The sequence below is a fragment of the Ochotona curzoniae genome, unplaced genomic scaffold (assembly GCF_017591425.1).
Source record: "Ochotona curzoniae isolate NIBS_2020 unplaced genomic scaffold, NIBS_Ocur_1.0 contig_43, whole genome shotgun sequence".
In the NCBI taxonomy this organism is placed as follows: Eukaryota; Metazoa; Chordata; class Mammalia; order Lagomorpha; family Ochotonidae; genus Ochotona; species Ochotona curzoniae.
In genome coordinates this window covers 29,450,547-29,474,195 of record NW_024466218.1, presented here as the reverse complement: position 1 = coordinate 29,474,195, position 23,649 = coordinate 29,450,547, and the positions used below count along the sequence as shown (strand labels likewise).

General features: G+C 47.2%; 1 long non-coding RNA gene across 2 annotated transcripts in view; it reads left to right on the top strand.

The window, feature by feature from the left end:
• Positions 1–23,649, top strand: part of LOC121159576 — a 44,460-nt gene that overhangs the window by 9,005 nt on the left and 11,806 nt on the right. For both annotated transcript variants that reach the window (XR_005884393.1, XR_005884394.1), the window contains exon 4: positions 10,579–10,664. This is a non-coding gene — a long non-coding RNA (uncharacterized LOC121159576). The remainder of the gene's footprint in view (positions 1–10,578; positions 10,665–23,649) is intronic.

Sequence of the window (23,649 nt, the reverse complement as noted above, 5' to 3'; positions counted from 1 at the left end):
ATAAGGAACAACGTGGACACACTGCTTGTGGGTACATGAAATCTTGTAAGTGCATCAGAAAATAATGAGCAATATTTGATATAACTGAAAATGTGCATATGCAATCATCTGGGTACATCTTCCAGGGAAACATTTCCTATGTGTAACAGAAGACTTATGTAACATTGTTCATAGTAGCCCTGCAATAGCCAAAACCTGCAAGCAATGGACATTTCCGTTAATAGTATTGTGATTAAATGAATATGTTGTAGCACATTTCATCTATTAGAATATTGAAAAAAAGTGAGAATGGATGAATTGTAGTTACATACAGCCATGTGGATGATATCTAATACTGAATGTACAAAGCAAATTGCAAAAACAATATTTGCAGTATTTTATACATATAAAACATTTTAAAGAGGTAATTTAGGTATATTGCAGAGGGCGGCAAAGATTAAGCTCAAACTATAAACAGAAAAGGAAGGGAATGATCCCAAAATTAACAGTTAGCTTTTGGGACAGACCTTTGGTCCAGCAGTCGACACTGTTGGAGATACCCACATCTTGTACTGAAGTGCCTGGTTCAAGGCCTGGCAACTCCACTCCGTACCCAATTTCCTGCTAATGTCAGTCAGCAGGTGGTGGCTCGGTACCTGGATCCCTGCCACCACGTGAGAGACGTGGATTGAATTCCAGTTTTGTGGCTTTGGCCTGGCCTGGTTCTAGCCATTGCAGGTATTTGAGGAACAAACCAGCAGGTGAAAAATCTCTTACACCTTTGTGTGTGTGTGTGTCTTTCTGCCTTTCAACTGAGGGGAAAAATAAATAAATAAAAATTAAAATATTGCTTTATCTGAGGGAGGGGGTGGAGTGGGAGTTCATTAGAGCTGCCTTTTCCTTTGAGGGCATCATGGCTTATTGAGTTGTTCTTCACACACACACACACACACGAAAGGTCTAACTAAAAGTTAGACAACCAAAGATAAAACCAAAACTGTGAACAACCGATCTCAAAAATAAAACCTCTTCATCACTAAGGCAGGCAATGTCCCCACGGGCCTTGACTAATCCACAGGCGACTTCTAATTTCCCTGTTAAGCTCTTGGTGTTTTGACACACATCATTTTATGAGGTTCCAGGAACATTCCTTTGAGATAGGTCTAATGACAAAATGCTGTTTTTTTGGTACAGGAACACCGAAGTAAAGTAAGGTTAGAGGACTTAAGAATGGAATTCAAATCCATCTCTCTTTCGCTCCAAATGTGTGCTCTTCCTAAAGACCACAAAGCTAGGGAAAAATTCAAATGTGGTTCTTGTGCTGGCAGCTAGGAGCCAGGGTCTCTGCGATCAGCAGAGAAGCCAGACATGTAGCTGGTGAAGGCAGCCATGCGAGAGGGAGATGGTGGGGGGGAGGGGATGTGAGGCCATGTCAGTCCAAAAAGATCTCTGCTGTCCCGAGAAGAGAGACTGTGTGGGAAACAAGTGGAATACAACTTGGGCTACGAACCAAGACATGGACCTCCAGCGAGTGTGGGCCGAGGTGAGTGGCCCTGTGGAAGGGACATCGCTGTCCCCGGAGAACCCACGCTGATGCGCCTATAACCAGGATACGCATGTGCTCGCTGCTGGAATGGCTGCTCTGCACAGATAAGGCAACGCAGGCATCCCGCTTACCTTCCAAGGGTCCAGTTAAAAGCACTGGACAAGGACTTCACTTCTTTTTTCTTCCCTCTCCTCCCAGTGAGCCAGCATGAAAACTTAGCAGAGGTGACTGAGGGCTTCGGAATTCATGGTGGAGATTTCTGGAACGGGGTGTGGAAGCAAATTGCAGTGCCTGCCTCTGTACGTGGGTCAGAAGCCTGCAGTTTGCACTGGTTTCTGCTCTGGACCACCTTACTTCCAAAAAGCACCTCTTCTGAGCCTTATGCCAAAGGAAGCGATTGCAACATCTCACAGAATGAGGGCTTAGTGAGCTCCAGGTTTGAAGGGAAGACTTGTGAAATATTCAATGTGGAGACATCCTGGCAGCCAGATGCCTGCATTAGCCAGGCAATCAAACCCCAGGTTCTACTGTTGGTTGGATTACATTTTTACTGAAATTCCTGCTGAAATTTCTTTTGAAATAAAACCTCGCCCATTTGTGAGGTGGTAGGCTGTGCCAGTCTCGGCTTCTCCGATGGCTTGTCTCCCTCGCATGCTCTGTCGGCTTCCAAAATCTATTTAAAATCTGGATCCCTTCCCCATCACTCCCCCAATAGAAAACATTGCTTCATTTTGGTTCACACTACATAATTGAACTTTCTGGATGAGAAGTTGCACCTCAACTGTTCAGCTGTGGTTTTCACAGTCAATAAATGAATAAATTAAAGAGCCCTGTGACAGCTGTGGCTTCTGAGACTCAGAATCATTTTGCCTCGGTCACCTCACTGTGTTTTGCCTTTTTTCCCTTTTTAAGATAAACTTCGTGGGTGAATCCAATTTTCTTTATTTCTGTTTTTCTATTAGTATCTTAAAATTAATCATCACGGTCAATTACCAATAATTCCATCACAGAAGCAGTTTCCGTACTTGGAGAATTTAGGTTGATAGAAGTCACTGAAATATGAATTTTTCATGCCAAGTTCATGAGTTTTTCTTCTAGGAACTTGCCAACTTAAAAAAATTATTTGAACTGTACAAAGAAGGGGAGACAGAGACCTCTTTTTTTTTTTAAGATTTATTTATTTTTGTTGCAAAGTCAGATATACAGAGAGGAGGAGAGACAGAGAGGAAGATCTTCTGTCCTGCGATTCACTCCCCAAATGACTGCAACGGCTGGTGCTGTGCCGATCCGGAGCCAGGAGCCAGGAACTTCCTCCAGGTCTCCCATGTAGGTGCAGGGCCCCAAGGTTTTGGGCTGTCCTCGACTGCTTTCCCGGGCTACAAGCAGGGAGCTGGATGGGAAGTGGAACTGCTGGGATTAGAACAGGCACCCATATGTGATCCTGGAGAGTTCAAGGTGAGGACTTTTAGCCTCTAGGTCATTGTGCCGGGCCCGAGATCTTTCCTTGGCTGAATCACTGCCCGGTGGCGTCTGTGGTCAGGACTAGGCAAAACCACAGCCAGCAGCTAGGAGCTTCATCAGGGTTCCTAACATGGGTGATAGGAACCCAGGTATTTGAGTAACTTCTATTCTCCTTCTTTGTCTTAGAGAAGAAAAACCAGAGTTGAGCTGGCCAGGATGAACTGGGAAGAAGCAATCTGTATTAGCTAAAAATAAACTAAGGAGAAAGAAAAAACCCAAAGCACAGATTGGCTTTGCGTGGCACTGGCCTCACCATCCTCAGCGTGGTGTACTGTTACAGTGCTGAGTCTGGGTGATACTGAAAATTCTTTAAGAGCAAATAGAAATGCTGCTTCTGCAAGTGTGAATATCTAACTACTAATGAAATTTTTACTACAATCCTGAGGAAATGTGTATAATGAAATTGCTTAGCTGTCAATCATTGTAATTCTGAGAACTGTAATGAGATTCTGGTTTAATGTGTACTTCTCAGTGACATGGGGCTTAGAGCAGGTGTTGGCCTCTTTCAAACACAACTTACATACTGTTAACCAGTTTTTGCCCATCTGGAAGTGGGGAGGACGCCGACAAAATGGTCCAGCATGAGTGGAATCCGGGCAGGTAGGGGACTGAGTTCCTCCTGTCTTCTCTGCCATTACCTATTGCTGCAAGGAACGATGAGTTCCAACTGCCACTGGTCTTAAAGAGTGACACAAGATTGTGTAATAAGGCGAGACACGGTGTTTCAACTTGAAAGCTTCACTCTAATTCCAATGGAATGACCTCCAATAATAGAAGTTAGTTAAGGGCCTCTTCTTGGCAGCATCACGTATGTGCTGCCATCTCGTCTGCGAGAATGAAATGTCATTTAAACTACCCTCTATGCCTCGTAATTCTGAGCAGAAAGCAAACTTTCCCATTGTTTCTGCAGAGCCTGAAACCACATCCAGCAATCACCAGTCCCACCAGGGGAGAACAGCAGGTAGGAAGCTATTTGGGATTTATAGTACCATTTACTTCTCTAGGTAAAACCAGAGTCATAAAAAAGCAAAACGAAGGAGTCCTTGAGTCCTCCAGGGTAAATAAGGGGATATATTTTTTTAAATCCTGATTTTTATTACTTTAGACCAAATAAGACAGCTTAGCTCCTTGCTGGAAGACTGAACTTCAGCCTTTCTCTGAGGCTTTTGTTCAACTAAGTCCCTGGCAGTTTGTCTGCTAAGAGCTCAGCAGGGGTGAGGCCCTTTCTCCTGGACTGAGTGGAGTTAGCAACATTCGCCAAGTTCTTGCATTGCATGTAAGAGATTTACCAATCAAAAATGTCAGTGTATAAATATATATATTTTTACCAATTTTAATTGATCTACCAATCAAAAGTGGCTGATGGCCCGGCGCAGTGGCCTAGCAGTCGTCAGCTTGCAAGCACCAGGATCCCATATGGGTGCCGGTTCTAATCCCAACAGTCCCACTTCCTATCCAGCTCCCAGAAGAGCTCCTGACTCATGGCTTCTGATCAGCTCAGCTACAGCCGTTGCGCTCACTTGGGGAGTGAATCATAGGACGGAAGATCTTCCTCTCTGTCTCTCCTCTCTATATATCTGACTTTGCAATAAAAATAATTTTTTAGGTGCCTGAAGTCCAGTATCAATCACCAAGACCCTCTTAAGGTGAAGAAATTAAAATTTTTTTCCAAATTTTTATGCCCAATTGTCTCAGGTGATATATACCCACTCTGTGCTTTTTCTGTGTTCATCTTCCTGTCTTGCTAAAGACCACATCTGGGCTGTCAAAGGCCAATGGGAAGAAGGCGAATGGAACAAACTTTGAATCAGTACTATCTGAGCCTTTCTTTGCAAACATGGCCATGACTCAGAAAAGGCTCACTGGTTTGCACCTCTTAGAGAGGAGCCCCAAGAAGGGTGCAACGCGAGGCACGTGCAAACCAATCCAGATGGACAAAGCTGTCTTCTTTACCTCCTCCTGTCAGCCCTGGGAAAGAAGAGCCCTTCTTCAGCCTTGACTTTGTCCTCTTGGTTTTGACCCTTCTGCTCTTGTAGTCCTTTCTCTTTCCCTTGCTCAGAGCTCTCCTTCTCCCACTCCTCAAACATGCACAGCTCTCTCCTAGTGTAAAAGCCATCATTTGCTGGTGTTGTTAGCCTTTCCAGACAATTGTCCTTTCCCTCAATTACACAGAGAGAAAAAGGTAGCAGGGGACGTTCAGGCTTGCAAAAGCCTTGGCTTTCTTTTCCGCTGTGCGTATCTGGGGAAGTGCTATACCCTCTCTCATCGGCTAAAACAACAATGATGATAGTGATGCCTGCAGAAGGTGAGAAGCTGAACTGCGATCATGTGAGTTCCAGGCAAAGCAGAGGGGAGACAGAGCACAGGGCCTGCTGCTTCCTTGGCCAGGTTTGTTGGACAGCGGTCAGAACATGCTGTTTTCCCTCCTTGACGCTCCACTCACTGCTCACGGTCTAGAGGGCCTGCCGTTGTTGTCCACCTGCTGCTCCGGTAAACAGGGTAAACACTGTGGAGCTCCAGAAATCTTCCCTGCGCAGCATTGCTGTGGCACAGTGTGCAAAGCAGCCCAGCAATGTCTTCCTGAATGACTGACTCATGCTCTGCCTTCAGAGCCAGGGTCTGTGCTTTCTCAGAGCCTCTGCACTCTAGGTTTTGAATTCTTAGAACTCATGAAATCGTATGTTTATATGTTTGTTTCTAACGTCAATTTATTCATTTTGAAAGATTTATAGGGACAGAGGGAGAGATAAGAGAGAAAGAGATCTTCCATCTGCTGGTTCGCTCTCCAGAGGGCCACAACTGCCAGTGCTAGGCCAAGCCAAAGTCAAGACCTTCTTCTGCATCTCCCACCTGGGTAGCCGGGCTCAAGTAGTAGAAGCCATCCTCTACTGCTTTTTCTGGGTCACTATCAAGGAGCATCTAGAACACGCACCGGTGCCGTTAGGGAATGCTGGCATCACAGGTAGTGGCTTTACCCACTCGACCACAGCACGAGCCCCAGAGAGCCTTGCTTTAGAGGTCTCTACTGAATAGTTTTCTCTCATTGCTTGGGGAACTGTGCTGTACAAGTCAGAAACAAGCACTGACTCTTTGTTCACAGTTGGAGGAGCCACAGATCTGGAGAAATTGTGGGTGACTCAAATAGGAGGCTGGCAGAGGGCCTGTTTGGTGTCTTATAGCTATACTTGCTCAGACTTAGAGCCTGTTACTCGCTTCAAATCCCATTCCTTCATTATCCAGGGGGGAGACTAAGGCACTGGAAGAGGCATGGCGGTCCCGGAGGGCAGCGGCAGCAGCACAGCTCGGGAAGCACACGGGCCTGCTTGCTCTGCCTGGAGCTGGCTGCTGTCCACCTGCAGCCTGTGGACGGCTTGTTGGCAGACAAGATGCCAGATGCTGTGTGTTCTGTAACAACAAAGGTGTTGGTGGAGGAAAGCAGAAAATAGAGTGCTCAGACTGACTGGCAGGGAAACAATACGTGGGAAGAGAGACTGGGGATTGGACCATGTGGGGAAGAGAGGGGGAAGGAGGAGTCCTAGTAAGTCCAAGGCCAGAGGGCCCAGGTGCCTAGGGAGGGAACCCTGCGAAGCCAGGAGGAGCTGAGGGCATGGAGTCCACACAGACGCTGCTCTCATTTGTTCCATGGGAAATCAAGTGTGCAACTGGATTTCCGGGCAGAACCCTTGCCAGCACTGACAACATTTTTTTTTAAAGATTTATTTTAGGGCCCGGCGCGATGGCGCAGTAGTTAAGGTCCTCGCCTTGCACGCCCGGGATCCCATATGGGCACCAGTTCTAATCCCGGCAGCCCCGCTTCCCATCCAGCTCCCTGCCTGTGGCCCGGTTTGGGACCCTGCACCCGTGTGGGAGACCCGGAAGAGGCTCCTGGCTTCGGTTCGGCATAGCACCGGCCGTTGTGCTCACTTAGGGAGTGAATCATCGGACGGAAGATCTTCCTCTCTGTCTCTCCTCTCTGTGTATCCGCCTTTCCAATAAAAAAATAATAAAAATAAATCTTAAAAAAAGATTTATTTTTATTTTTTAAAGATTTATTTTTATTATAAAAATAAAGGAAGCAAGGAAGCAAGGAGGAAGCAAGGAGGAGGAGGGGGAGACATGGGAGAGAAGAACAGGTGGCTTGGGTTCCACAGGGTGACAACCCTGCTGGCCAGCTGGCCCTGCTGGCCACCACCCACAGCTCCTGGGTCCCTGCTCGGGGAGGTGCCTTCCTCCTCGTGGGCGTCACTCAGAAGCCCAGTGATGCAACTTGGTTACCTGCGGCAAGGAGCTGCTGCTTTCTAGGTGGGAAGCCAGTGTAGAGCCAGAGGGAGACAAGGGCAGATGGAAAGCTCTGCTCCTGCACTCCCCTCCCCTGCCTCTCCATGGGTGTCCCCCTAGCACCTGTTGCTGCATGCCCCAAGCCTCTTCCAGGGAGATGCCTTAGCGTGGCTCTGGGGCTGAGGTTGCCAAGGCTGTTGGTCGTTCCCTGTACAGCCAGGCCTGGCGGGCAAGCCTCCCTCTCTGGATCCCATCCTGAGCAGTGTCCCTTAGGTACTGTTGGACGCACCACATCCTGCTGAAGATGCTCTTTACAGAGCACTGGCCCTTGGGTGGCAGAGGCTGAGCAAACAGCATCAATGCTTATCTACATAGGTGGCCTCCAGAGCATGCCCTGTGTTCCTTCACTAGGAAGTTCCAACTGATACAGTGAGACACTAGCTGGCCTCCTTCAAGTTCCTTTAGACAGTTGCTTTACCTCTGGGAGTTTTCAACTGAACACTGAGCCCTGGCCCACCTGTATTTAGATCAGTACAATGAGAATCGCAGGTTGGCTTTGGCAGATATGCTTTCTTTTTCATTAGACACCTGTCTCATCCATCATCCAGTGCCAACAGCACTCACTCTAGGCTAGCTTGGCCAAGGCATGAGAAGGTGGTGAAGTACAGTTGCTTTTCTCCCAGCATCTGTTTGGCCTGTGTGTGAGCTTTGTATTTCTTTTTTAAAGATTTATTCATAATTTTTATTGAAAAGGCAGATCAGATTTACAAAGAGAAGGAGAGACATAGAGAAAGATCTTTATCTTCTGGTTCAGTCCCCAAATGGCTGCAATGGCCTAAGATGAGCCGATCTGAAGTCAGGAGCCAGGAACCTCTTCTGGGTCTCCCACATGGGTGCAGGGTCCCAAGGCTTTGGGCTGTCCTCGACTGCTTTCCCAGGCCACAAGCAGGGAGTTGGATGGGAAGTGAAGCTGCCAGGTTCAGAACTGGCGCCCATATGCAATCCTGGTGTGTGTGAGGCGAGGACTTTTGCAGGTAGGCTATCACACCAGGCCTGACAGTGTGTTCTTAAGAAATGAAACCCTAGAGCCAGAGGGGTTTGGAGCCCTGGCCCTGCTCCTCATGGCGAGTCCTGTCTGTGCCTCGTTTTCTTCTCCATGAAGGACAACACTTAGAACTTGCCTGGCAGGCTTGTTGTGAAGATGGCAGCAGCTGCACGGAGCTGTGCTGGGTACATCAGAAGTGTTCAAGAGACAGCTTCGTTTCACTTTGTGCTTTGCAAGTATTTTGCCATCTCTTCCTGTGTATGAAGCTGCTATCAGCGAGTGGCAGAAGGAACCATTGTCGGAGTAACAAACTGCTCCTCCCACACCTGCTAGTGCTTAAGGAAATTCTGTGGCTGTCAGCAAGATTTTTGTTCTTGTTTTTAAATACCTTCTGCTCCCTGACAATGTAGGGCCTGATAGTTGCTTTGACACTAAGGTAGGCTGAAAAGGGGTATGGGATTCCATATTCTCCATCTTTATTCATGGGAGTCCTTGAACTTGTTGAGGGAGAGGGTTTGTGCTGAGGAGTCCAGGACACCAAGATCACAAGCAGCGGCCCAGCACCTTCTGGAAGTGCTAAGGAGAGAGATGCTCATTCTTTGTTTTTCCAGTCTGCTCCCCAGCCCTGATCAGGATCATGGCCAAGCCTAGGCCTCCCCTAGGTTGGCAAGCACATAGAGCCTTTTGTTTTACAAGCCAGTCAATGCACAAAGAGGAAGGAAATGTGCACGAGATGATTGCACAAATAAAATCCGACCAGCACGGTTGAGAATTGTTTGTGTTCTTGCAGGGCAGTGAGTTCTGTGTCCGTTCTTCCATTCATGTCGCTGCGGCAGCAGGCAGCAGGGGTGGTGCCTGATACCCTGGCTGGTGTTTGAACCGGGAGCTTCCTTTGGATCCTGTGACCGCTGGTTCCAGGGTCAGACACATGTTGTGCCTGTCAGTACTTTTGCCAGTAGATGCTGAATTCATAGCAGACCCAAGCTTGGCAGGGCTGGAAGGCACACAGCAAACCTCATCAAAGAAAGTGGGGTGGGAGTTCACAGTGGCTTCTGGGAATTTCAGGAGCTCCTGGAAGGAGTTGCTTCATGTCCATTCCTTCTTAGTGGGAAGAGAGGACTCTAGAAAGACAGAACTGTCACCTAAATACCACAACGCTTCGATTTGCCTTGTACTGCCGTCCACCATAGCAGTGCTTTCTATTATGGCTAATTGCTGAGGTGCTAATGAGTTCTCTGAAGACCTGCACCTGAGGAACTAGCTTATAACAAAGCATTTATTCCACTCTACTTTCTGCTGGGAAAAGAGTTGCCCCTTTAAATGTAGCTCATAGAGCTTTGGCACGGGCCAAGAACCATCCACTAAGAGAGCCCAGAATCAGAAAACTCTTTCCATAAACACTGCGGGTCCTGCAGATTTCCTGCCTCCTGCCCTTCCGTGACTCCTGGCGCTGGGGCTGTGCAGTGCAGGGGCTCATTCGTGGGGAGGGTTGGAACACATTCCCCCCTGGTACAACCTCCAACTTCCTACCTGTGTCCTATTGTTCTCATTGGCCTCTAAGTTAGGCCTCCCCAAGCACCATGACAATGGCCCCAAGAATTGAAGCCAAGAAGCCCAAGAGGGACCAGATGGCTTTTTCTGTTGCTGGTGCCAAAATTGTGGCATTTCCCTGAATGTAAGGGCTTTACCCAGATGCTGGAAAATTATTACACGAGAAAGAAGTGAGTCTTCTATTCAGAAAGACTAGCTGGTTGCTTTGGGAGACTGTGTCTTCACATTGTTCTTGAGTGAGTGGCCTCCAATAAGGGCTGAGAGCCCATCTCCACAAGAGGCCAAAGGAGCATTTTGAGGTCCAGGTGGACCCTGGCATGTTCCTTGGTGAGGAAACCTGCTGGGGGACGTGCTCTCTCCTGTAGGAAGTGGAACATGCGCTCTGAATTTCCTGTATCCATTTGAAGCTTCCCACAGGGTCTCTTGTTGAAAATCTGTGAAACACTGCTGTGAGTGACAAGGCATGGCCTGTCTTAGAGCATGTCAAATGTTTGAATCACTTGAGTACATAAGTTTAAATGAGTGCATTGAAACTTGTAAGCCAGGAAGAGACAAGTGCGTGGAGGAATGGCTCCCTGTGAAAGCGGGGACTTGTTTCATTCTAGGCTCTGCACTAAAGCGTTCCCGCTGCTGAAGGAATCTTTGTATTCAATTGCAGTTTACACAGGAACTTCTTGAGGGAACTGAGCAACTCGGCACCCCAGTGGGCACAGAGGCCAGCAACTTCTGACTCAGGCAGAGTGGGTGAGTGGACACCACTGACAATGGGAAACACTCCAGGGTCATGTGCCACCTCTTAGGCACCAGTCCCATAACTGCTCTCTTGTGGATATTAGGTGGAGAAATAAAGAAGCAAGTTGTCAGAAATCTAATGATTGAGACTTACTTTTCCAGAAGAAATTCTAGCCCAGAGACAGGTTAAATACAACCCAGGAGTATGTGACTTCCAAAAGGAACCACAGGATGATGTTAAATAAAGGCTCAGTAGAAAAGCAGCCACAGACAAGCGGTCAGAGAATCGGCATGATTATGTTCCAATAAAACTTTATTTATGGACACTAAGAAATTTTACATAAATTTCATATATCATGAAATATGACTCCTGTCCATCTTTTCAACTCTTAAAAATATAAATGTCATTCTCATAAACCGTATACAAACAGTTGAGGACAGTGGGGTCAGCTCCTGGTGGACAATAAAATGGTATAAAGCAATCACCAGAATACAAAGCCTGAGAAAAGTGGGTTATGATCAAGACTACACATACAGCTCACATTGTGCGAAACAATAGATGCAGCATTTAAGGACTGTGCAGGCAAGGGCCGAGTGTACCACTTCCATCACAGTGTGTTCCCACTCCCTTCCCTCTGCCATACACGTACCCTACCTTAAGATCATATGTAGTCTACCATCCTGCTTCTCAAAGTGCGGTCCTTTGACCAACATCCCTAAGAGCTTGTTGGAACTGTGTGTTCTCAGCCTCTACCTTGATACACTGAATCGGAAGCTTAGAGGAGTAGGGACACAATGACTCCTGTGATTCTCAGCAGCATTCAAGTTTGATGCAGAAGCTGGCTGACTTCTGCGTCTTTTCAGCTGGGTCATTCTGGGTAGGGCTGAGAATTTACCTGGGAAAGAAAGGAATATTTAAAACCAGCTATTGTGGCTTCTGCTTTATACAGGAGGTTTCTTAATCCTAGACCTCTTCATTCTGTTGACTGTAGCAGGAAGATGGGAAAAGGAGAGGAGTGAAGTGATGTTCCACTGCTCTGGACACTCGCTCAACAACAAGAAGAGCCTGAGGTTCTGGGGGGCTAAGTCGAGTTTGTAAGATGGGCAGTGGACAGGAGTTTCTCTCCCTCCCACAAGAGCATGGGACCGTCCCGACAGAAAGTGGGTGAGGGATGCCCGATGTTGGAGAAACTGGTCAGGGTGACGTGCCACCTCAAGGCCAAGTCTCTCCATTGTTTTTAAGCTTCATTGAAGTTGGCATCACCACAAAGCTACTGGGTGAATGCATTTGGATTGAAATCACAGGGGAGAGCCATTTCCAGGTGCCAGAGTTATGTGAAGGAATGTAGACAGACAGATAGATAGATAAACGAAAGAAAGAAAAAGGAAATGCAGAACCAGCAGGAATCAAAGTGAAAAATGTGTGAATTATGACACATGGAATCTGGCAGTTAGTAGCTCTTTCATGATTGGTAACATGATCAATGTAATGGTTATTGAATGTTGTTTTATAAATGGCCAAATTTGTGTTGATAAAAAATTCTACTTTTTATCAATGCAAACATGATGGAAAATTTTGCTCCCTCTTGGCAAAGTGTTTCTCTTAGTCAATTGTGATCCTAAATAGTGGCTCTGTGGATGATGATGTCATAACCCAAGCAGGGCTACTCACCATGGAGTAGCCTGTCTGGAAACTCCTGGCTTGCAGGAGATCGCATGTGATTAAGATATTTACTCTCTAACTTGGCTTTGGTCATGGTATCAGGGAGAGAGAGGAGGATGGGTGGGTCACAAGTCTCTTGAGCAGCCTCCAACCCACGGGTACACCTCCTGTGTGGGCCTGGCGATGTATTCAGTCCAAGGGGAGGGCCTGGGACCACATTGTCTTGGTTTCTCATTGTGGTCCCAAAGGGAAGAAGGAAGCCCAAGTATCAATGCCTAAGCCAGAAGACCTTGGTATTGGAGGTCTTCATCCTCCTCCGCCCTTTGGAGGCCTCGAAAGGGATCCTCCGACAATTGACTCAACCTGTAGGGGAAGGAGGCCATAGTCTGTAAGGGAGGGGGAAATAGGTTCAGGCCTGAGGCTTGGGGAAGGCTCTGAGTTGAAACTGATGATCGGGGCTGAGGCCTCAGCAGCTCAGCAGGCTGACCCCACAGGGCAGGCTAAAGGCTCAGGAACCCAGGACCTCGGATCATTAAGACCCCATAGTAGGCCACAGAAGCTCCTTGCTAGTGACTGCCCTGTCCTCCTTCAGCTACTTCACAATTGTCTTGTGACTTAGTGCTGTGCTGGAGCTGGGCAGGTGAGAACTCCTGCCTTCAGGGTCTGCTTGTTCCCTGTTACCTCTGTGCAGATCTGACCCAGGGATGTTTTCAGTGGCCACGTGCAGTGTGTCTGGGTTCAGAACAGGACAGAGCATGAGATCTGAAAACAAGACTCCACACCTAAGGCTTTATTTTGAGTTTCTTTCCCCTGTTCCATTTTTGGCACTGTGGACATCCCTGCAGAGTGAGTTTCAATAGAGGTGCATTCTTAGAGGAAACACCCCACTGCCTTGCCCGAGGCTGAGCTCTTAGGCCAAAGCACACAGAGTTCTGGGTACTGTGATGGCACAGCAGTCGTCTCCCATCCCTTTGTCACAGGGTGTCTCCTGGACAAGCACCTGTTAGCCAGATGAATGACCACCCTGGGCCCTGTGGGTATGGGCATCTAGCAGAGATGCTGGGGGCTTCAGACTTGAACACAGTACCCTTGGAATCAAGCAAGGGCGACACCCAGCCACTTCCAGTGTTGGTATACAGCTGGCTGTTATTTCCCTGGCATTTTTTATTAGCGAAAGAGGTCAAGTTAGGAAAAGATTGTTTTAAGTTTTCTAACAGAAGGGACCTTGTCTATTTAATTCCCTGCTGAGTTACCCTCGCCCATACTAGTGTGTGTCTCATGGAAGATGCTCAAATATCTGTTGATGTTGGGCATGCTGGAAATCCTACTTTTAAAAGGAAACCAGCTCATTTTATAAAGACAGGGTAAACTGCTTACCACCCAGGCAGCAGGGCGCAACAATCTATTCTGAAAATTCATTTCCTCTAAATTAAGTCACTCAGTTCTGTCAAGCACCTACTGAGTGTTTAACCCTGTGGTAGAAGTAGAACTGCAACAAAAGCAGGCAGCTAACTTGGGCTAGAAAATCAGTCATGAATCCTGTTCTGGCTGTAATTCCTCTCCAACTTGATCACACGCTAATCTCTCTTGAACATTGATTTCAGCTCCATTCAAATGCTGTCATTGCTTTCTAGACTGTAGTACAATGTTTTAGGAATCAGAAAAGCCTGGGTTCAAATCCTACCTCTGTCATTTCTTAACAATATATCTTAGGTGAGTTGCTTTAATGTTCTCAGCATTAGTTTCTTATCTATAAAATGGAGAGAATAATAGTATCTCGCAGGTCTGGATACGAGGAAAAAAATGAAAAGATGTACATAATTTCAGATTTTTTCTGTCATGTCCATGGCATTCCTCAAGAGTCCTGTAGCAGGGTGTGTCTTTGATAGCTTTTAGCTATTCATATTGCTTTTTTTTTTTTTTTGGTCTTCTCCACCTGGAATGTTCCTTGCACCATAGCCTAATTCCTCATTCATTCACGAAGGCTCAAATGTAGCTCTCGCCCTACTCCTGTAGAATGAAACATCACTAGACATTTTCTGTCCTAGCAGTACCTCTCCAGGGTTTCCATGGTAACTGGTTTGCTCTGCATCCTCATTCCCAGTCTCCATGGCAGCCCCTCCTGTAGGCTGAAAGGCCCTTGAAGTCATGACACCTTTCCTCCCAACACACACAGCTTTTGATCACACAGTTGCTGAGTAACTGAAGGGAAAAGTAGTATGTCATTTAGGGACAGGATATTGATGTGGTTGATTGACCTTGAGGTCAGAGGAAGAGGGTAAGTGTGTGGTATCTGAGCCCAGGAGGCAGACGGGCACTCTGACGAGAGGGGCAGTGGAGCTCTGTGGGTGGCACTCATTGGAGTCGGGATGTTTATGTCCAGGAGGTTCACATATTGCAGTCCTAATCCCCAGGTGATGCATTGCAAGGTGTGGCCTGTGTGAGGTGATTAGACTGCGAGGATGGAATCCTTGTGTGTGATATTAATGCCCTAACAAGAGAGTTCCAAGAGAGCTAGCTGACCTCTTCCCCCGGGGGCATACCTGGTGTACAGGCATGTCTGTGAGCTTGGTGTCTCCACCTTGAGCTTCTCAGCTTTCATAACCATGATATAGAAGTCTACACTGTTGAATTTATCTGGACAATAAGATGCTGGACTCTATGCTTGGTATACGCTGGCAATGAAAGAATCATGACTGAATTTGAAATGTAATGCAGCAATAAGGTGGAGGAATCCACCATGGGGGAAGGGTATGGGGAGGGGTTGGGGGACTGCCAGAGCCTATGAAACTGTGTCACATAATGCAATGTAATTAATAATATATATATATTATATATAAAAAAGAAGTCTCTTCTTCTTCTTCTTTTTAAGTATTTGTTTTACTTGAACATCAGAACTACAGAGAGAGGTAGAGTCAAAGATCTTCCATCTATTGGTTCAATCCCCAAATGGCTCGTAGGGCCAGAGCTGGGAACCAGGATCTGCTTCTGGTCTCCTATGTGGGTGCAGGGGCCCAGGCACTTGAGCCATCCTCGGCAGCCTTCCCAGGCCATCAGCAGGGGGAATAGGATTGGAATTAAAACATCTGGAACTTGAACTGGTGCCCAGGTGGGATGCTGGAGCCACAGGCAGAGGCTTAGTCTGATTTGCCATGGCACTGGTCCCAAATTCTATTTTTTATAGGCCAGGCACTATTTGATATTTTATTGTAGTACCTGAATGGACTAAGGCAACCTTGTTGTATTATTTCTAATATATTATTAAGTCACTCTGCTTAAGGCATGCTGAATTTGAGTGTTTATGAATGGTTATTTAACGTGAAATTTCCCAAGGCTCTAGGAGCTTAGGAGTAGTTCTCTTGTATTTCAGAGTCTGATACCATTTATTTTCAATGCATAGTGGGGGTTTTGCTAGTTAGCATATCAGGTGTGGGGTCTCATTGCTTTTATTGATGAGACAAATGTATGTTGGACAGGTTGGAAAGACACACAGGCATCCTTGCCTTGTGTGAGTAAGATACAATAACCAGCTCACAGTCTTGGGAATAATCCCCAGGTCTTAGAATTCCCCCGTGTCCTGTGTCCATTTGCTTCAGGAGAATCCTGTCATCTCATCAATTGCATTAATCCTGCTGTTTTTTTGTCACATCTGCATCTAGTGAAGGGGCAGAGGTGGACAAACCAGGTGGCCTGATGTTTGCTGAGCTTACAAACCAGGCAGTGTGATGTTGTAGTTCTTGTAGCTGATAAGCATGAGTGTGTGCCAGAATTTGGTCTGAGACTTGTTATCGTAACAGGTCACGAGGCTGAGGGGTAATGGGAGAGGAGATGACGCTCCCAGCCTCCCCTTAGACCCCTGAAGGCCGAGAACCCAATGCTGTCCAGTGTGCCTCAGTGAGACAGCTCAGCCGGAAGGAGGAGGCATGGAGGGCAGCAGTGGCAACAAGCGCAAGTGAGCAAAGATGTGTGGAAGGGACCCAAAGGAAATCAGAATCCAGAAGATTCCATTATCAAATATGTTTAAAGAGAGGGAATGTGAGAAACAAGATGACGCTATGTGGAGTTGAGGGAAGTTGCACAACACTTAAGATAGAGCCCATATGACCGTTGTAACAGCAGGGGGAGTGGGTTCAGAGCCATAAAGACATCAGTGCTGTGTACAGAGTGCCAAGGCCACGAGTTTGGACTTAGATTTGCAGGCTCCAAGTTGATTCCTCTTTACATGTACCTACAATGACTAGCAGGCTGGGAAGCTGGGAAGAGTAGAGAGGCTGGGAGAGTAACCCAGGGGCCAGCAGAGCTCCCAGGAGGAGCAGTGGAGGGACAGGCAAAGATGGCCACAGGAACAGTCCCTGCCTCTCAAGTGTAGCCCCTGGCCCCCGTGAGAGCTAACATGGACTCTCCCCTGAGGGAGAGGAAATTTGCTGTCCACTGAGAGCCATCCTAGCTAGGCTGGTCCTTAAGGCTGGCCAGCTGTGCTGCTGCATCCAAGGCGTCCCTATGGTTGACTGCTTTCAGATCTCTTGGGCCTTTCTTTCTGTTTGGAGGCTCCTGTTTCACTCCTCAATACTCTTCAGTACCAGCGAGGGCCTGGTACTGGTAGAGACTGTGTCCTAAGAGAGAGAGGAACACCTCGAGCTGTAGATCATAGAGCTGACATTGCTGACCCTCAACAACTCTCAGGAGCACCCCGCAACAGGCCCTTTATGGCCATTTGGAGCCGCTTTGTTGGACACCAGTCTCCCAACTCAGCATTTTCTTGCTGGTTTGAAAAGGAAGTCAATACATTAGATACATAGCACTTTCTGTGTTGGTAATGACACCACAGGGCAAAAGCTAACACACAGCTGTGTGCTTTGGCTTTAAATTTGTGGTCACTTGATTATCATCCAGTGGTTTCCAAGTCTCCAAAAGGACATTTGAGAAACACAGGTTCCTAGGCCTGGGCCCTGCTGTCTTAGATTCTGCAGGAAAGAGAGGCTGTGTCCCTCCCTGGAGTCACCGCCTCCTGTGTTTGTGTTGCCGGAAACTTGGAACAGATGGAATTTCCCTGATGCTCATGCCAGTGGCCATGTGGTCGCATTGGGCTGGAGCTGCTCGTGGGATTAGCACTAGGTAGTCTTTAGGCCTCTGCTCTCTGTAGGCAAATCTGCAACTTTTCCTGTGGCCTCAGCCTTCTGTTTCAAAGTTGGCCTGTACAGATCTAGGCAGTTCCTGGGAGAGCACCTTACCCTGTCATGGCGCTCTGATGGCTATGAATAGGATCAGGCTTCTGACAGTGGTGTCGGACCCAGAAACTGACCAGGGACATTTTTCCTTTTCCTCCCTGCTTCTCTCTCTCTCTCCCTCCCTTCTGTTCCTTCCTTCCTTCCCTACTACCATCCCTCCCCAAATGACTGCAATGGCCAGGGCTGAGCCAATCAAAACTAAGAGTCAGGAGCTTCTTTCATGGCTCTCACATGATTGCAGCGGGCTGAGGACTTGAGTCATTTGCCACTGCTTTCCCAGGCCACAAGCAGGAAGCTGGTTCAGAAATGAAGCAGTCGGGACTTAAACTGGTGCTCAGGTGGAAAGCTGGTACTGCAGACAGAGGCTTAATCTATTATACCACCTGCCAGTCCTGGGAAAGAATTTTCTAAAGTTAGGCAGGGTGAAAGGTATAGGCCGAATCTGATTAGAAGCCCTCAGCTACTCTTGAGTATCAAAATCAGCCTGGGCAAAAGAATGGGAGAGGTTGCAAACGCAACCTGCTTCCATTGTTTATTCCTTCTGCTAAGAGCTTATCTATCAGGTGACACATACACGTGAAGGTCCTCTTAGACATTTACATTTCCCTTGAATGAGTGTATTAGGTCCTCTCCTGGGATCAGGAAAGAGGGAATGATTTTGGGGGTGCTAGGGGAGAAGATAGAAGCAAGCAGAGAAGGTATTGGAGGCCAAGAAGCTACTCTGTGGCTTCTTAGCACTTTTACTTGGATTTGGGGGACCCCCCAGGCCCAGAGGCAGATGCACACAGGGACCTGGGCTGATAAGTTCTTTGGGAAATGTTGCACACCTTGAGTAGAGCAGATGCAGGCACATCTTCAATTTGCTGAAGTCTTTATCTTCTTAGCATCCTTGCTAGAAATCACAGTGGTGGACTGTGTGTTACATGAGTTCCATGGGAAATAAAATCATTGCCACTGGCTCCAGAATCTTTCATTTTGACAAAATATACATAACAGAAAGTTGGCCATTCGAACTCTTAAATTTCTAGCCTAGTGGCATGAAGTGTATTCAGTACTCCAGTGGGACTGGCCCCCTGCTCTCCCCAGTCCCTGGGAAGCACTGTTTTAGTTTCTGTCTCTGAGTGGCTCCAGATTTGGCAATCTATTCTTCTAAATCATAGACCTCCTGGCCATCCCCCATCAGTCCCCTTAACCCATCTCTCCTTGGGTCCACTGGCTCCTCTGGCTTCTAGGAGATCTTGGCTGTAGGCTCAGCATCTTCCTCACTCTTGCTAGTTAGAGATCTCAGCATTCATGAATTTACAAGCAAGCAGTGGAAGAAACAAGTTTGGCCCAGAAGGGCCTAGGGATTCAGGAAATCTGGAATGAGCTCCTGAAAGGTGGCCCTCAGTCACTGGGGCAGTGGTGAGCTGTTCCCCTGGGCTTCCCTTCTCCACCTCCTCCACACACACACACACACACACACACACACACACACACACCCCTCTGTCTCTGTCTGTCTCTTCTTCTTCCTCCCTCCATCTTCCTGACCACTGAATTTGAAAACCACAACAAACAGCTAGGCGGATCGCTCCAGCTCTGTTTGCAAACAGGCTCTCTTGCCAGCTTTCTAGGTCTTAGGGAGACAAGTTCAAGGTAGCTAATAAGTAACTTGATTGTAATTTTTATTCAACAATGTGGACTTGATAGGCAGCATAACTGTGGTTACGTAAGTGAACTATGTAATCACAAGTTGGGCCCTTTACATTTGTCACCTGTCACCAACAGAGGTGAGTGGGGATCCTTTTTTGCTTGGGCTAATACTGAGTCAAAGAAGTTTGGAAAGCAGGAGAGGTGAGAGGGGCCAAGTGTTTCTTCTTCATTTTTAATGTAAAAACCTTAAGATCCAATCTTGCCTGAGTCCACCAGCAGTCTGTCCCCTGCTGGACTCCTCAGCTGGTTCACTGATGGGTGTCTGACTCCCAGCTACCCAACATTGATTGGCTCCCTTGTTTAATTACTCAGCAGAGTGTATTCTCAACCAATCAATTTTACTCCTGAAATGCCAGTGTCCTGGTTTGGAAGAAGGAGGGATCAATTAATCCTTGTTTGCTTTTTAATCCCTGTACCGAACATAGTACATTCACACACAGGTTAATTTTTAAATCCACTCTCTTCTTACTTCACTGCTTTCTTTAATTCACCCTGGAAACCCCAGTGGCCCTAAAAGTCTATCAAACTCTTCTTATTGCTTAGGCAGCCTCATTAAACAGTTCAGCAAATACCTGACTTGGCCATTTCCCAGACTTCTGTTGGTAACAATCGTCCAAAGTCCCTGGCTTTTTCTGTGCCTGTCCGAAGTTCCCTAGCGCAGAGGTGTTGAGGAACTACTGACATTTGACCATCCAGACCTGGAGCAGGAGAAAAGAAAGGGGATCCTGGGTTGAGGTGCCATGTCAGGCCCTGTTCTTCATCACGTCCTGCTGGTTGGGTGCCACTAAATCTGAAGGGTTTTAGGAGGCAAGGGCGTGTGCTCCACCTGCTGAGCTGGGGAACTCACAGAGGAGGGGGAGTCTCTGGGCACTGCATTTTTGTCTGATTTTAAGAGCACCCGAGATGACTTCTTTAGGTCTGTGAATGAAATCTTGCCCTTTTTGTTAAATGCCAATTGTTTACCTGACTTTGGGCTCCAAATCTGATGCAGTATCAGGAATGGCATGGGCTGTCAGCATGGAGGATACCATTCTGGCAAGTGAGTCCCCTGTGTTCCTAACATTCCTGACCCTCTGGCATAGCTTGGAGGCCAACCAATTGAGCCTGCACTCCTTGACACGCACCAGGCTGCCCTGGGCTTGTTCCTGTGAGCTGTCAGCCATGTTTGAACATACCAGCTTGCCGGCAAGTACAGCATACCGGGATAGGGCCCTGGGATCGAAGATCACTCAGAAAAAAACTTGAAGGGGACCGATTGGGAAATGGTGGCTGCTTTAGAACAGCCTGCCTGTGTTTGCAATAGTGTGTGTTCCCTTCTGCCTGATGGAGCGCAAACTGCCTTGGCAGCCCAGAGAGGCTCTCGGGGACCCTTGTACCCCAGCCTTTACCTGGGCGCTCCTGCTGCAGGGCTGCTGGCTTCAGCCTCTGAACAGGGCAACTCCTCCTCAGCAGTGCCCATTTGACCTCTGGGGCCCCTGCTTTTGTATTTTCTGCAGCGTTATTTCCTACATTAGCTAAGAAGAAGCAAAAGAGCTATAGGTATTATGCTGGTGATTAAAAAGTGAGTTAAGATGCCTCTGTCCCACACTGGAGTGCCTGGATTCAAGCCCCAGCCCTGGCTCCTGACTGCTGCCTTCCAGTGTGTACCCTGGGAGCTGGCAGGTGATGGCTCAGGTAGTTGAGTCCCTGCCAGCCACCGGGGTGGGAGAATTGGATTTGAGTGCCAGGTTCCCAGCGTTGGCCCCCGGGCCATTATGGACACTGAATGAAGCAGCAGGTGGTAAGGCACACTCTATCTGCAATAAATAACTAATTTAAAAAATACCAAACAGCATGGTGGGGACTTCATAAGGCTACCCGTGAGGACTAGAGAACTAAGAAGAAACGACTGCCAGTCCTTCTGGTGTCTTGAAAGAGAGACTTAGTGGAGACTGTGATTGACATGTCCTCCTGCTGCTCCCTAGGCAGGTGCCAGGAGCTGTGACTAATGCAACCGTGACCTTTATATGTTGTTCCGGGAGGTGCTGATAGCACATGGAGACGTGCAGAATACTGCGTGCTGTGTAAAAGATGAAGGCCCGGGGCCAGGGCTGGGGAGGCGGCAGCTCCTCGCGGACAGGCCTATTTGCTTTCAGGCTCCTGGCCCCCCCTGTTGCATCTTCCACTGCACCGCTTCATATGATTGCAAGGGTACTGGAGTCTTTACTCTTTAATATTTATGTGTTTATTTGTTTGAGAGACAAAGTTACAGACAGAAAAAGGGAGCTCTTTCATCTGCTGTTGTATTCCCCAAATGACCACAATGGTCAGGACTGGGTCAGAGCTGGGCCAGGATGAAGAAGCCAGGATCCAGGAATTTCTTCAGTCTCCCAAGTGGGCACTGGGGCTCAAGTGCTTGGGCAACCAATTTACTGCTTTTCCAGGTATATTAACAGGAAGCTGGATTGGAAGTGGAGCAACTGGATTGAACCTGTACTCATGTGGGATGCTAGTAGCAACTTAACTTGCTATGCTACAACACCAGTCCCTGTATCTGTACTATTGTATCTTCTCAACCTTGTACAAGAAGCCAATGGTGGGTGGGAGGAGGGCAGCATTGTAGCATAGCTGGTTAAACTGCTACTTGCAATGCCAACATACACTGTGGGCACCGGTTCAATTCCAGTCTGCTCCAGTTCTGATCCAGCAATTGTTGTACAAATAAGATTTTATTTAAGTAAAAATTACTGCTATATTATGCTCGTGGATTTCAAAGACATAGAAACTTTAGCACAAACATTTATGTATATAATCTCATTTTTAAAGGTTCTCATTGTTGGGCCCAGAGTGGTAGCCTAGTAGCTGAAGTCCTCACCTTGAATGTGCCTTGATCCCAGCGGTCCCACTTCCCATCCAGCTCCCTGCCTGTGGCCTTGGAAAGCAGTTGAAGACAGCCCAACACCTTGGGAAGCTGCACCCACATGGGAGAACCCAGAACAAGCTCTGGTCTCCTGGCTTCGGATCAGATCAGCTCCAGCTTTATTATTATTTTTTTACCTTTATTTATTTATTTTATTGTCTGCCCCAGTTTGGGTTTTCTGAAAGAAAAGCCTTCAGATGCCTTGTGCAGTCATTGCCCTGGGCCACGCAGGAGCCTCAGGAGACAGAGGAGGGGGGACACAGACAAGCCAAAACAAGGGTGCACTGCCCAGTTGGTCGCTACTATCAGCCCCTTCTGGGACCTTTTGCCAAGTCCTTGAAATGTTCTCAGACCTGACTGGGCAAAGGAGGGAAGATCTAGAAAGGGGAGATGTGCAGATTGCCCCTAAGTAAGTGTCAAGATGCCCAGCATCATGCATCATTATGGAAATACAATTTAAATGTACAGTAAGATCTTGAAAGGTAGTTACAGAAGAGAGATCCTCTATCCATTGGTTTACTTCCCAAATGGCCACAGTAGTCAGGGTTGGGCAAGGCTGAAGCCCAGAACTTGAACCTCCATCTGGTTCTCCTTGGGTGGCAGGAGGCCAGGTGCTTGGGCCATCCTCTCCTGCTTTCGCAGGTGCAGCAGCAGACAGCTGGATTGGTTTTGAGCAGCTAGGACTTGAGCTGGCACCCATAGGGGATGTCAGTACTGCAGGCTCAGCCAGCTGTACCTCAGTACTGACCCTTGAGGCCAGGCCTCGTGTGTACTCTTGTTGGGAATGTAAAATGGTGTAGCTACTTTGGGAAGATATGGAAATGTCTTATGAAATTAACATATGCTTCATTTGTCACCCAGTAATCCCACAAATTATTACTGAAAATCATCCTAATGTCCATCAACAGATAAATGTATTAATATGTTGGGATAAATATCTAGAATATCACTCAGCAACAAAAAGGAGGTAACTACTTCTACATGTAATAGCATTAATAAACCTCTCAAAGATTATATAGATAAAATAAGCCAAGCACAAAAAATTAAATGCTTCATGATCTTATTTATATTACAGAGGAGGAGTAATTAACTTTTTCAACCATAATAAATTCTCAATTGGAACAGACCCCTGTAGCAAAAGATAGAATAACAAGACAAGAAAGAAACAGAAGTCTATTAACTTGAGCTAGAAGAGAGACACACAGGAAACGAGTGCTCCTTAAGATATTGAATTTCAGCTGACAGAGTCTCTACAATGAAGAATATTTCTTAGAGAGATGATAAAGGAAAAGGAATTTGAGTTTGTTAAGAGTAGCCACTTGTGAGACTGCAAATCAGCAAAGGAGTTCTGAGTAGTGAATTTGTGCGGATTCCTCAGTCCCCTCTGAGGCCTAAGGACCCGGCAGGTGTCTTCACGGTTAACCCTTGCTCTCCCTGGAAGAAGGGGGGAAGATGATTAGAGTTGGATCCCTTTTGTCTTTGTGGGTTTCTGTATCTAGCAGGAGGGCCAAGAGC